General features: G+C 39.2%; 1 protein-coding gene across 1 annotated transcript in view; it reads right to left on the reverse strand.

Moving 5' to 3' along the window:
• Positions 1-13,985, reverse strand: part of XRCC4 (X-ray repair cross complementing 4) — a 186,914-nt gene extending 172,929 nt beyond the window's left edge. Inside the window, 1 exon segment of the mRNA XM_055698668.1 lies at positions 13,905-13,985. The gene's annotated coding sequence lies outside the window, so the exon portion shown is untranslated.
• Between the last annotated feature and the right edge of the window lie 80 nt (positions 13,986-14,065).

Consider the following 14,065-nt stretch of genomic DNA (forward strand, 5'->3'; position numbering starts at 1 on the left):
TAATACCCTCCTTATAACTAAACTATCTCAGTTCATCTACCTCCTTACTATAGTCTCTCATCACCCTGTCAGCTTTCAACATGCCAAGCATATATGACTCTTCAAAAACCAAGTACTTGTGCATAAAAGGTGACCGTGTTCCTAACAGAGTTTCTGCCCCAGGGTTTTTGTGGTGAGGGAAATGCTGTGCACTGCCAAAAAGTCTGAGGGGCAAATGAAGAACAGATTTGCCAAAGCAGATTCTTCAGTTCCCCTTGCCCAAATTCACACTCAAACCTTGCCACCCACCTTAAAAATATTTTAGTTTGGCTACCAATGAGTGTTGTCTCCAGGCGTGCAGGAGACCAATAACACACCTCCAAGAAACTTGATTGAATCTACACTTCTTTAGTCACTACCATGGGAGAAGATGTCACATACACGCAAATCGGACAGTTACCATAGCATCAAGGCTGCAACAAGTTAGGTTTCCCATTGTTTCTGTTCACTTCGTTACCTCCCAAACCCTAAATGTAGGTTCTAGAAGTGAAACAGTTGGGTACCTATGTAATACCTAAATAATAATTTAAAAGGCCAGTTATGACAATGAATTATCCTGTTGAATAACTACCACACATGCAAAATTTCTGCCAACAGTCCTGCATGTGCTCGTCTAAGAATCTACCTTTATACATTCAGAAAGTAGTCCCACTAGAAATATTACCAGTAAATTTTTAAAGGAACACCAAGCCTTTTCTCTGTTGTGGCTATTGTCTCCAATAATCCATTAGCACTACACCTACAACTGAAGCATTAAGCGTCACAGCTGTTTTAAGTACTCAGGGCCAGACACTCAGGCAGAATGAAATAACTGCAGATGTACAGACAAAGGGGTCTGAAAAATACATGTCAGCTTGGGACCTGACCTTCCACAGAACTGGTCACACAAGCTTGTAGAAGCTGGTACTGCTTTTTAAGGTTTTAATAACATCCCCATCTTCACCAAATTATAATCTCCATATCAAAGACAGCCAAAAAAAATCAAGGATGAGGGAGAGCTGAAACTTTTAAGAGTCAGTTTCACATCTTTGGGTGGAAAGGTAGGGACACAGGTAAGAACTGTATTAGTGCTTAAAATGGTTAAAACAGCCACCTGAATTTTGGTACTCTCTCTACTTAACATCCCAGTTGCTGTTGAAGCTTGTGAAAAAGAAAACATCATTGCAAAAAACCAGAATATTTTGATAGCTACACAACAACCTAAATTAATGAAATCAGACCCTCACTATTACAGTCTAAAAAGCACCTCTGAGTCAATCAGACGAAAGGAGTACCTCTGAGTGCCATTCAATACTCAGCAACACCATCTCTGCAGGCTCTTTCCATTCGCTGGCTCAACAAACTGAGAGCAGTCAGTACTTTCTTCCTCCCTTAATTATTATAAAGAAAACTGCAGAGAAACTGATTGATTAGGGCCATAAGAAAGCAGTGTTTTTCTCCTTAAGGGCACAGGAGGTCATACCACATATTAGCACCTCTGGGTGTTAGAGCCAAGGCTTCGAAACAAGCTTGCAGGTGGGAACAGCTGAGTCCCACCCCAAATTTGTAAATCAGAGGTTTTATTGAGGCCTTCAAACAGTTGAGGATTGAGCTGTTTATCTTTAGCACTTTGTCTCTTTGTTTTTTGGCTTCTATGATCTACATTAGGCAATGTTTCTTTCTAAGGAGAAATCAGCTGTTGGCTGATGTGCAATTGACTGGAGTCTACTCTCTGAATAAACAGTGTACACAGCTACTTCTGAATAAACAAGACACTTTTAAAGATTGGTTTACAAAGAATTTTATATGTTGTTTTGGATAGCACTAGGCATAGACCAAAAGCCAAATATTTTAGGCTGCTCCAACACAGCATCATTGATAATATTTTGAACTCCAGCACTTCATTTTTTTTCCATGGAGACTAATGGCTTTTTTTCAAATTGCTTCGGCAGCAGGTGTTCCAAACTTCAGCAGCTATGCATGGAAGGCTACTAGCAGATCTGAAAGAGCTACTGTGTCCTTCTAATGGAGCAATTAAGTTAAGTGCTTTCTTGTTGAGAAAAATAGGGCGCTATCTACAGTGAGTTCAGAACAGAAGACAAGCACATACAGCACACTGCTATTAAAGTCTATAATGTGACCCTTTCTATCATTGGCTTGACCACAACATACACTACAAATCTCAGAAGAAAGTGAATGGCTAACCTATAATCAGAGAACAGGTACTATTCAGAAGATGCTATATGTACTGATAAGTGGATAATTGCCAATTTAAACCAGTCAAGAAAAATTCAGATTGCTTTTAAACATTAAAACTGGCTATTACCACATTTTCTAAAAGAAGGAAAGAAGATGTCTATATTTATGAACATTTCTAGAGATATATTTCATACAAATTGATATTCTCTCATGTTAATTTAAAATTCCATTAACTTCAATACTTCAAAAGGAAGAGCATTAAAATACCTGACAAAAACTTCAAATACGACTCAGTTAACCTAAGAACTACTATCAACCTAATGAGGATTTCCTCTTTTTTCTTTTCATTTTGGAAGAACATGATTGGGCCAACAAACATGAAGAAAACAATACAGCATCCTTCCTATCACATCTCACCATGAGCCTCCCATCCCCTGGGCCACATTATGTTGACACTGAAGAAAAATTCAATAACAACATTCAGCTGTAACTTAAAGACGCATCTGAAGACGAGAGAAGATAAAATTTTTGAAAGAGCTTTGTTTCCTGATGAAATTTAGAAGGCTAACACATTTTTGTATTACATGCAACCCAAGTTGTACCTAGTCGATCTTTTGTTTAACTTTCTTCTATATTAAAAGCACAAGGATCACAATTTTGTCAGTAATGCAACTTTGTCTTGCAGATAAAGGAAACTAATCAAAAATTGGCACTGGATATGAAGAAGTGATTGAACGACTATAACTTTGTGCAGACGGGTGAATGGCCTATTTTAAAAATTCAGTCCTGCATGACAACTTTTGATCAAGCGATTGACTTCAGGACAGCTGCAATCAGTATTTGGTCCTCATTGGACCCAACTGCAGATGCAAGACTCACATGGCTAACATTTGCACTGCTTGCTTCCCACTGTTTCGTGGTAGCCACAAAAGGATTGGAAACATGCACGTACTTTTTGTGCAACTGTCCAAAACAACCCAGCAGTCTTCAGCTTGTGAGACTCCATAGGCCAATAAAATATGCAAGATTTGCCACAAAAAGATCTGGAATCAACGATAAGGAGCAACCCTTGTCAGACTTATTTACTACAGTCACCAGCTGAAAAATGCGGAGAAACAGAAGGAAGCAGACAGGCAACAACCTTTATAGTACGAATCTTACTAACAAGCTTTGATCTTAATTGTAGCCTGGAGACAAAGCCCACCCTGGTGTCTTTCATCCTCTTGAAGTCTCAGACCTAACCCACTACCAACTCCAGGCATTCAGGCTTGCCAAGCTTACTTATAAGCATCTATATTAGGAGACCGTTTAAGCTATAATAAGATTTTTAAAAAAGGCCTTCGTCTATTAGAACAAACACCCAAGTGGGCAATTATAATAATACATACTAGCAAGTAAGGGAGTATCTGGATAGACTTCCAAAAGGGACAAACTTTTCTTTTTCACTCTTTTCTATGAATTCTTCTTAACACTAACACAGTTCAGTGTGTGCGTGCTGTCAAATCCTCACTTTCAAAAATGCACATCAGAAAAATCCAAAGGTTTCCCTACATAAATCAGGATACACTAACTGTAAACCTGTGAAAAATAAAATTAAGACATAAAAGTGAAGTATTTCCTGATGAAAAAGTTAATTTTAGTACTGAAGTTACTAAAAAGTGTGTATAGAACTAGAGCAAGGATCAAAGACAACCACCACACTAGCTTCAAGTGGGCAATCTGGGATGCAAAGTCAGCAGGCATGCCTAGGAGACCCAGACTCACTTACCTTTGTTGCCTCTGGGAGATGCAAGCCCCAACATATATTTCGTAACTCTAATTTGGCAGTAGGTCAGCCTGGCTTTCCAAGGCCCTACCAAAGCCAATGGCAGCACGAAGCCACACCTACTTTGCCTTTCCTTGAAAACTGAAACCTTGGACTGTTTATTAAGAAAGATAATTCTGGAAAAAAAAAAATATCAAAAAACACACCCCAACCACAATCTAAATATACATCAGTTTCCCTATAATCTCTCTGAAAAGACAGCATGAAAATAATTATTTGTTTTGCAGATAAACAAGAAAAGGAAGCAGATCTGTATAATTCTGCCAGATGCAACTTTTGAGCCTGCCATATACAATCAGTAGGAAGAAAGAATCAGGAATTCCTACTGTCTTAGTCACATTTCCAAAAGCATGTCTGCAGTTTTAAGTAACTTCGCATCACCCATTTGAGTATGGGAAAGTTGAGGAAATAAAAAGAAAATTAATAAATAAATAAATAAATAAGAAAAAGCAGCATGTTTTAACCATCCTTGCCCATCCAAAAATACTCAGATACATATGTCTTTTTGATGTATATTTGGATAACATAGTAGTCTGGTCGAGGTATCATCTGTTTTCCAAAACACTGCCTTCTTTAGGATTAAGTATTATCAGGATATTCAACACAAATCTGTCCTACAGATTTCCTTTGTTTTCTATTCTTTAGTCCCCATATAGACCTATTATAATCCCACTCAATCTGACATGTTTCTGTGAATGTTTGACTTAACATCACTTAGCAAAGGATTCTACGGAAGTCTGCCTCTTTTTTTTTTTTTTTTTAATTTGAAATAAAGTGAAATAAATTCAGTACTATTGAATCCACAATAGCTCTGTAGGCAAGAGAAACAAATCTGAAACAAGGATAAATGAAACAAAGAAATCAGTGTCAGCCAGATAAGGATGGATGTAATTCTATACATAAGATTTCTGAAGAGCTTTCAAAAATTGAGCCCAGTAACCTAGGAAAACAAATTTCACCAACTGTAGCCACCAGTGGGACAAGAATAGGTATAAATATGAAGGCTTATATATTCTCCTCTCCTCCCACCTCTATACCCAAGTCTTTTCAAAAAGATGGATTATTTTAATTTCACATCCCTGTCACATTAATAATAAAAAACAGGCCTAGACTCAAACTGCTTTATCTTGCTAAACAGTTTCCTAAGGCATTTTCTTTGAAGAAAATTCCTGCACTACCCCTTCTTCACTTAACAAAAGTTTTATTATGTTTTTCTTTCCATTTGCTATTTGCAACACTGATCTCCCTGAAAACAAAGAGCTCATACTAATTTATACATAATTGATTTTGTTTCATCTGGCCTCCACAGAAAAATACGTCACAAGACATTTTCAATGAACTGCGATACTCACTTTCAATGCACTTAAATTTTAATTGTGAAGCTCTTTATTCAGCCAAGTTTATCACTTTGTATTGAAAATTAATTACTTTTCTGATGGATTAGCCTGAGCAGAGTCTGAAGATACGGCAGACATGCATCCGTATCCATCTGTACTGAACACAGATTTCAACTGTTTCAATCACAGATGGGCACAGGTTCAGCTTTGGTTGTTTAATTTGCCTTGAATGCCGAGCCACAATATTCAATGTAACATGACAGGCAGACATACATAGGATTATATGATGCTGGTGCCCTATGGTGCAGCACCGTCAAAAGAGGCAAGAAACCCGCAGGAAAGCAAGGCACGAGTTTAGCTTAGGCTTTGTGACCATGCACATTGGACAAACCAAAAAAAGGAGTGAAGCACCAGTACATATCCAAGAATGACTGACATGCCAGCAGTACAGCAAGGAGGGTGCTCAGTACACAAGTCCCACAGCCTCACCAAGCTCTGAGCAAACAAGCAACACAAGCAACTTTGTTTTAAAAAAATAGATAAAATAAATAAGGACAGAGTTCCACTAAACAGCAAATTCATTTACCACTGATTCTACACCCTAAGCAACCACGTATCTATCAGCTTGTGTTCAATCAGCACTATGTCTACAAACCACGATTAGAAAGAGCTTCACAAGGGTCACTTGTGCTTTTTACATTTTAAGTTCTATACGTAAAAATACAAAACTTTTCAAGACATATCAGCACACCGCTTTTCGAAGTAGTTTTCCTGACTCCTTCCTGTGGTGATTATTTTTCCCTAGTATGGGCTAGGCAAAAAAAATATCAGCAAAACCTACTCTCAAAAATTAAACCCTTGCCCAAGACACTTGATGCCAAGCAGGGGGTCTACTTAAGGAAGCCAGCTTTTCAATATTAGTTTTCCCTCACAACTACTAAAGAATGCTAGCTTGCACCAGAGTAAAAAGAAATTTGCAGACTAATATGAGGACACAGCAGGGGCACACCAGTGGAAAAATGCCACTGGGACTTGAACTGAGAGGGTAATTAGGTACTAATTAGGAAAATACAGCACAGAAGTGCTTTGATACTTCATGAGTTAGATACAATCTTGAGATCTTAAAGTATACATTACTACAAAGCAAATATGTGGAGCATCACTGTAGAGGTCTCAGAAGTGTTGCTCTAAGACTGTAAGTCACTGCTTTCCCAGGTAAGTTAAATCAGATCTTATGGAACAATGAAACAAAAAAATAATGGGGGTAGGCCAGAAACTGAACTAGAACAAAAGGAGAAAAGATTTGTAAAACAAGCCTCAGTTAAGCTTAAGCTTCACTGCATATTGGGTTGCACTTCATGTTGCTGGGCTTTCTGGTTCCCAACTGCAGAAGCTTAACAGAACCGCTACTGCACATCACTGTCTGAAATGAAACAGTGAATAAATATGACAGCTCTGACCTAATGCAGATACATGAGCATAAAACCCCCCCACTTTGTGCAGAAGTCAATTCTCTAAAGTTCCAACAAACCATTTCAGTACAGTACAGTTTTATATACAATACCCACACTGCATTTTCCACCCTTCCAATATTACAAGTACATTCATTCGTTTTGCATCAACTACCAAAATCACAACACAAACCTTGAATTACCAGACAAAAAAATTCCATACCAAAAAATTAACATACAAAAAAAAAAGCCTCTTCTATATCATTACTTCAAAAAAAGAGGGAAAAAGAAGTCTATTTTTAGGATGGTTGAGGTTAATAAAACAAATCCCTGGAACAGACAAGATTAAAGAAAGATTATAAAATATAAAGCGCAGTTTTCATCGCTATACTTTCCTGACAAAGGCAGAGGGAAAAAAACCCCTTCTCTCTAATATTGCCTTCAGAAGATTATGAAACTTAAGTCAAGTAGGTTTATTACCAAGACATACAAATAAGAATGCTTCAGCTGGGTCCTTGCCTCTTACCTCAAAAAATAATTATCCTCTACGACAGCAATACCTAGCTTTCAGTGAAATTAACATTTCTGCCCAATCTCCATTATGCCTATGGCCACTGTGTGTTGTACTCTGTAAATTAATGTTAAATTTCACAGCTGGAGAAATTTAATATATGCTCACACAATACACTTTGCTGTCTCCAACGGCTGTCTAAGCTTCCCCCATTGGCTCAGTCAACACAAATCTCTCCTCAGGTTTTTGTGAAGTTTCCACCATAAGCTTGACACAGCTGACAGCATTTGGAAAGCCCCATGCTCCCTCTTTCCTGTCCAGCTACTGTGCTGAAAAGGGTGGCCTCTAAGATCCTTTTGTAGACCTGTAAACAAACAATCCCTTTCATAATCATTTGAATCATTTTTTAAAAAACAAATGCAGCCTGTGATAGGATATATAGCCTCACTCTTCCTCTAATTGCATTAATTTTTCCATCCCAAGATAGGAAGCGATTTGGCTGATGTCTAGATCAAGAACACAAAAGTTCTCAGTCTCTGCACTCTTAAAATCACACAAGATCGGTCTCTCTGTTTTACTAGTTACTTTACAAATCCCTGCTCTATCTGTCTGCTCTGCTGGAGGACACCCCTTCCCTCCAAACTCACCTAGATGTTTGCAAAGCAGATGTAGAAATATTCCAGTAATTTTCCAAACTTTGGAAATTTGGACTATTTAGTCAAGTAATTTTTTGTGAAATTACTAGTATGCCTCAGAAGACAGAGGCAGTTCAACTTGGTACTTTTCCTGCAAGATACATTCTTCACATTGATCAGATTACTGTCAGTTTAGCAAACAGTAATTTGTTTCGTAATTCTCTTCCAAATTTCACCTTCATTTGTGTCAACATGGTACCATACATAATCTAGTAAGTCTTTTATATCTTGACATATCTTGGACAGCTGTCATTAATAATATATTATCTGATACTAAGTTCCACTAATAATCTACAAATTCACAGGAGCCTTTTGCCACCTTTCCTTTTTTTCATCTCACGTAATAAAATCCATAAAGACATCCCAATTAATCCAGGAAAGGTTCACAGCTCAAGTCGGCACAGGGACCAGGGATGGAACTAGAGCAAACCTATTTTTTGATACAAAAATTTTCATTTCATGATATTTTAAAATAGCTTTCTAACTTGGATTCTTTGTTACTTGATGTTATGATGTTAGTCAAAATCATAACTTAAATGTGTATGCATTATGTCACATTCCCCACAATAACAGCAAGCACTACAGACTTTTTGCCAAATGTAACAGTGAAGAAATCACAGCTGCATCCTATTAACCTTGAAGACATAAATAACGGTTTGAGATGTTGCAAATCAACCCTAAACTGCTGGTGATTCCACCTACTCTTCAAGGATGTGTGGTGCTTTTTCATTTGGGGCTCCTGAGCTGTAACACAACCACTTAAAAAATATTCTCCACCTGCTGCTAAACCCTAGGTGACAAGTAGTAAGGATTAAAATTTCTCATCTTCAAGTGGCACTGAAAGATAACAAGGACATCAGAAATAGGCATTGAGACAAAACAACAAGTGACCCTGTAAGGCTCATTGCACATACATAAGCACATAACATGTAACATAGTGAAGCCACGATGCAGTATAGTAAACCATTTAAAATGTTCTCATCTGTTCTGAAATGGAAGTCTATTGGTTGAAACAGACCACCAAAAGCTACCCAGCATTCTTGCAAACTTGCTGGCAAGACAAGGCACCAGCAGCAGTGACACTGGAATTGTGTATGTCAGGTCATCTGTGTCATGCACAGCATACTTCTACTGCAAGCTGTGACACTGGGGTTATTTTGTGAGAAAAGGATGGGATGCCTTGCTAAGTTATTCAGCAACCCTGGCATCAGCCTCTTAGTTGTATATTGCTTTATCTTTTCTTTTTGTGTTGTTCTAAAATAATTTTTAAAAAGCTTTTTTTTTTTTATGGAAAAGCTTTCTTTTATGAGTGGGATGTATTGACTTGGATGTACTTGTTTTAGTCCAGATAAATGCTTGAAATCAATGGGATTTAAGTGCTGAGGCAATTTTGAAAACCCTTTATGCATCTTGGTATACCGTAACAGTGTATGTATAAGCCTTGCTAGGTTTAGTTCTTAAGTACTTCAGCAACGGATACACTAGAATCATCATCTTGAAGATCCAAGATGCTGCTATTCTGTTTATTTTCACTAGCAATGTCAAAGTAACTCCTGATGTGCCTGTAACGCCCTTGCTTCACATAGCACACCATTCTAAACACTCTACATAACTGCAGTCAAAAATGTTGAGCGTATAAACTAACAGGCAAGTGTCTTCTCTCCACAATCTTCACAATGTAGCCACTATCATGTCATCCGACAAATAAAGGCATCCCAAACTATAAACTCAGTATTTGTGTACCCCACGTCAAGTATAGCATAATAGCTGGCATATTCATTCCTCACACTCTGTCCAGACTCTAAATCAACTCCTATAAAACAGTAGCCTACACAACTCACACAACTTTATCATACTGACAGAGGACAGCAATTCACATGAAACCTGCCACAAAAAGCAGAAATTTTAAGGTGTAGGAATTACCATCATTATGTGAACATCCCTTATCATACATCACATGACATTTCTTTAAAATGTTACAATACTAGGTTAAAGCACTCCTCTCAAGCACCTCTGATGTGAAGACTGAGGATTCATTCTGGCTAAGAATAGCTGCAACCTCCAACATCTTGCAGCTCTTGTGGTTCATCCTACTATAGTGAATACAGTGTGCACTTTTGCTAGGTGACAGAGGGAGTTAGGAATCAGAAAGAAACAGAAGCCACACCTAAATGTAGATATCTTTTTTGTAAAATGATATTAACAAACAAAATGCCATGTTCTACTACCACTGCCAGCATATAGAACACTACCTACTCTCTACACGCTTGCCTGAATAATGCATATCCTGTATGTTCTGCTGCCTCCTTATTCCAGTGGGACAGCTAAACTAATTTGTAGCTGTAGCAACTATGCAAATAAGTTTTTATGCATTCATGCTTGTACTTGAAGATACTAGGAACAACAGAAGTGGATGCAACATTAAAGTCAAAAAAGGGCATTACCAGCTTTGGCCAATCAAACTAGCACATCTAAACAAACAAAAAAAAACCCCAAACCACACCACAACCAACCCTGCATCTATATCTTATTTGCAAATGTTTTTTTCACGATATATACACACTTTTGTTATGCACAAAAACTTGTTTATACAAATGTACCTGCCATGTCAGTCACCCACCTGTGATATTTTTAAATTATCTTCTCCAATCCTCCTACTTCTTATGAAAGCTATGAGACAGAAGTTATGTAGATAGCCTCCCTCATGCAATGGACATTGTTTTGTTTCCTGCATTTGAAAACAACCTAGAAGCTTAATCTCTGAAGTCACCTTTTTTTAACCTTTCATTATAGAAATTCCTTAGTATGCTCTATTACATAAACACTCAACTGAACAGTATGCAATCTCTTCACTGGCAAATCACACTACAAAAATGTTTCTTACTGCATATGTGCTACAAAGCCCAGACAACATCATTAAACCTTCTTTAACAAAACAAACACTGAAAACCAGTATTTATCATACTCTTTTACCTACCTATTTGAATATTGCTACATAGAACAATATAATTTATACATTATATATATATATTATATAAACTTCTGATTTAAGATTTCAACAGACAAGAAGGCATACCCAGCCAATTCCTATAGACATTACCCAACTGAGATATCTCAGTCACTTGTAGCTGGTTTTCCATGACAATATATTAATTAGGAGGAAAGAAATACCCGGAAAACTGGAGTACCACTACCTGAAACCTGATATTGCAATCAATACATATGTGTATCACAGCTGCATCCCTAAAAAACACTGTCATGCTAGCTACACTCTCTTTTAAATGATGCCACGAAGGCTCCTGCAAGATCATTAATGGTCTAATGGCATTTTTCACACAAAAGTGACACACGCAGCTGAAAACATTTTAATACAACATGTAAATTCTTCTTCAAATGGTTGAGACCATTGGAAATGTCACTTGAAAACTAAAGTGCTAAGGTAAATAAAAAACATTTTTGCAAAAATCTGCAATGGATTTCATATGTGAACTTACCAGAAGCCATCAAAGTAAATAATAGTATATAAAAACTATCATATAGGCCATGTTTGCAAACAAAACTACTGAACTAGAGAAGGCTAGCTGATCGCCTGGAAGCAGGCTTGACTACAGTGTGACTGAGAACTGACAGCTGCACTCTCTTCTGCAGTTACAGAAATAATTTTTCAATTTCAGTCACTAACCCACATTGAAAAATCAAAAGTGAAACCAAAAATGAAAAACGAGACACATCAGCAAGTTCAGAAGTATTACTGCCTCTAAATTCTAGGTTCATGGTAAGCATTAGAGGTTGAACTGTATGTTGATTATAGGTGTAATTTCTCTCAGTTTAGAAATCTACCTTAATGGGACATCAATATCAGACACTTTGACAACAGGTTGTATGAGGCAAGTCATCTGTTTTTAGAACTGTCTTTCTGCATTTTAATTGAATTCCAACTTTCATCCAAAACCTCAACATGTGAATAAAAGAAATTGATCCAGTGAATGTAATGCACTAACAAAATAGGAGTATGAAGTATGAACATGTTAGGACAAAGTGACCACGCGTCTTGATGATTACCTATTACATCAATGGATAAATTTACAAATTAATGGAACCCTTCATAGCTACTAGACTTACACAACCTCAAGAAAAATAAGAACAAATCTAAAATCCGTATATCTGAAAACCACAGGACCAAAAAAAATAGTTATACAAGGAAACCCATCTTAAATTCTACAGAGAACTCAAAATTGTAGTTACCAAAGTTGCTGCTACAACGAAGTTGCTCTTCAGAAAATACTAACAGCATTAGAAGTGGATTGTGTATGTTTCCTTTCTTACTTGCTGTAGTAGAATACTGCCTTGACTCCACTATACACATTTTATACACACTCCCATTACCCTGCAGCCTCCTACAGCAGCTTCTGGAAATATGTCAAATGTTATCCCTGCTTGTTCTGTTAGGATGAAAAATTTGTTTCCTCTTACCAAGGGAAAAGTAAAACCTGTCCCACGCTCAACAGACAAGCAAACAGTTTGTCCCCCATACTGAAAGATATCGAGTGCCAGAGACATCAAGCCAAAGCCATCATCTTTGAAAGAGTTAATGCTTTTCAAGTTCTATAAGATACAGTGTACTTCTAACAGGAGGAACAGATTGTTCATAGAACTTCAGAGGTTTGTTATGATGGCAACAACTAGGCATCTTACTCTAAATACAATATTATTACAATGAAGTTCTTTGACAGAACTGGTCAGAAAGCATGTAGTCTTCACTTTACTGAAGTCTCTCACAGGATCAAAGTTAATTCCTAAAAAAAAAAAAAATAATCCCCTGGTTTAAAAAACAAATTCCGTGTATTTTTCATGGCAAGCCAAAATGAAGGCCCATCCCTTTAATATGGCTCAATGGTAGACCAGGCACTGTCAAAAGCAGCTGCAAAATGCAAGAGTCATTGAAGACTTCAGTTGAACAGGGTTCCCTTATAGGCAAGTATTTAGAGGTCAGACATTTAGACCATCTAGGAATTTTAGTAATTCTGTGACTGAAGTCACAGAAAAATACACTGCGGTCTCAACAAGGAGATATACTACCTTTACCCCTGAGTTTTCAACTTGACCTAACGCAACTAACCTAGTACAATCACGGAAGAGGAACACCCCTACGGTGCTGGAGCACGGGGCAAGCGCAAGAAGAGGAGACCAGGCTGGGGCAAAGACCGGGCTCTGCTCGGCCCACTCCCTCTCCTCAACTCCCTCCCCGAGGGAAGCCAGTCAGGATTTTCCCTAAGGAGGAACAGGACCTTCACTTCACATCACAAAGCACCTTACTGAAACACAGCCTCAGTAAAGCGTTCTTGATGCGCTGTTACGTTTCACCGGCAAGCGGCTCGACCCCCGCCGCCGCCCGCGGGGAGCGGAGGCCGCGCTCCCCCCGCCGTGCCCGGCGGCACCGCCCGCCCCTCGGACCCCCGCCCCGCCCCTGGCCCCGGGCAAACAGCGGCCCGGACTGGGCGGCAGGGCGGGGACGCCCGCTGGAAACCGTCAGCACAAATTAAAAAAAAAACAAAAACCAAACTCACAAAAAAACAACCAAACAAAAAAAGCCTCAAACACCAAAACCACCACTTTTGGCGAACGGGCGAGCGTCGAGCGGCCACGCTGCCCTGGGCCTGACACCAGCGGCACCATTGCCGTTCCACGCCTGCGGAACGGGGCCGGGCCCCACCGTTAGCGGGTCAGCTAAGGGGACAGGCCCGCTTGTCCCGGCTCCGGGGCACCGGTGGGAGCTGACGGTCCTGCTCGCCCGGGGCCCACCGGCGGCTACCCCCCCACCCCACCCCCACCCCCAACGCCGAGGGGAGGCGGGGCGCCCCGGCCTACCTCCTCCTCCCGCACCGCCGCCCGCCGCTTCCGCCTGCCCGAAAAGGCCGCGCTCCTGGCGGCGACGTGGAAGCCAATGAAATTTACCCTCTCCCTCTCGTCCCGCCTCCTTTCGGCCATTGCTGCCAATCGTGACCCTTCACATGGCCAACCTCCAATCC

Source organism: Falco cherrug, chromosome Z (genome assembly GCF_023634085.1).
Source record: "Falco cherrug isolate bFalChe1 chromosome Z, bFalChe1.pri, whole genome shotgun sequence".
Taxonomy (NCBI): domain Eukaryota; kingdom Metazoa; phylum Chordata; class Aves; order Falconiformes; family Falconidae; genus Falco; species Falco cherrug.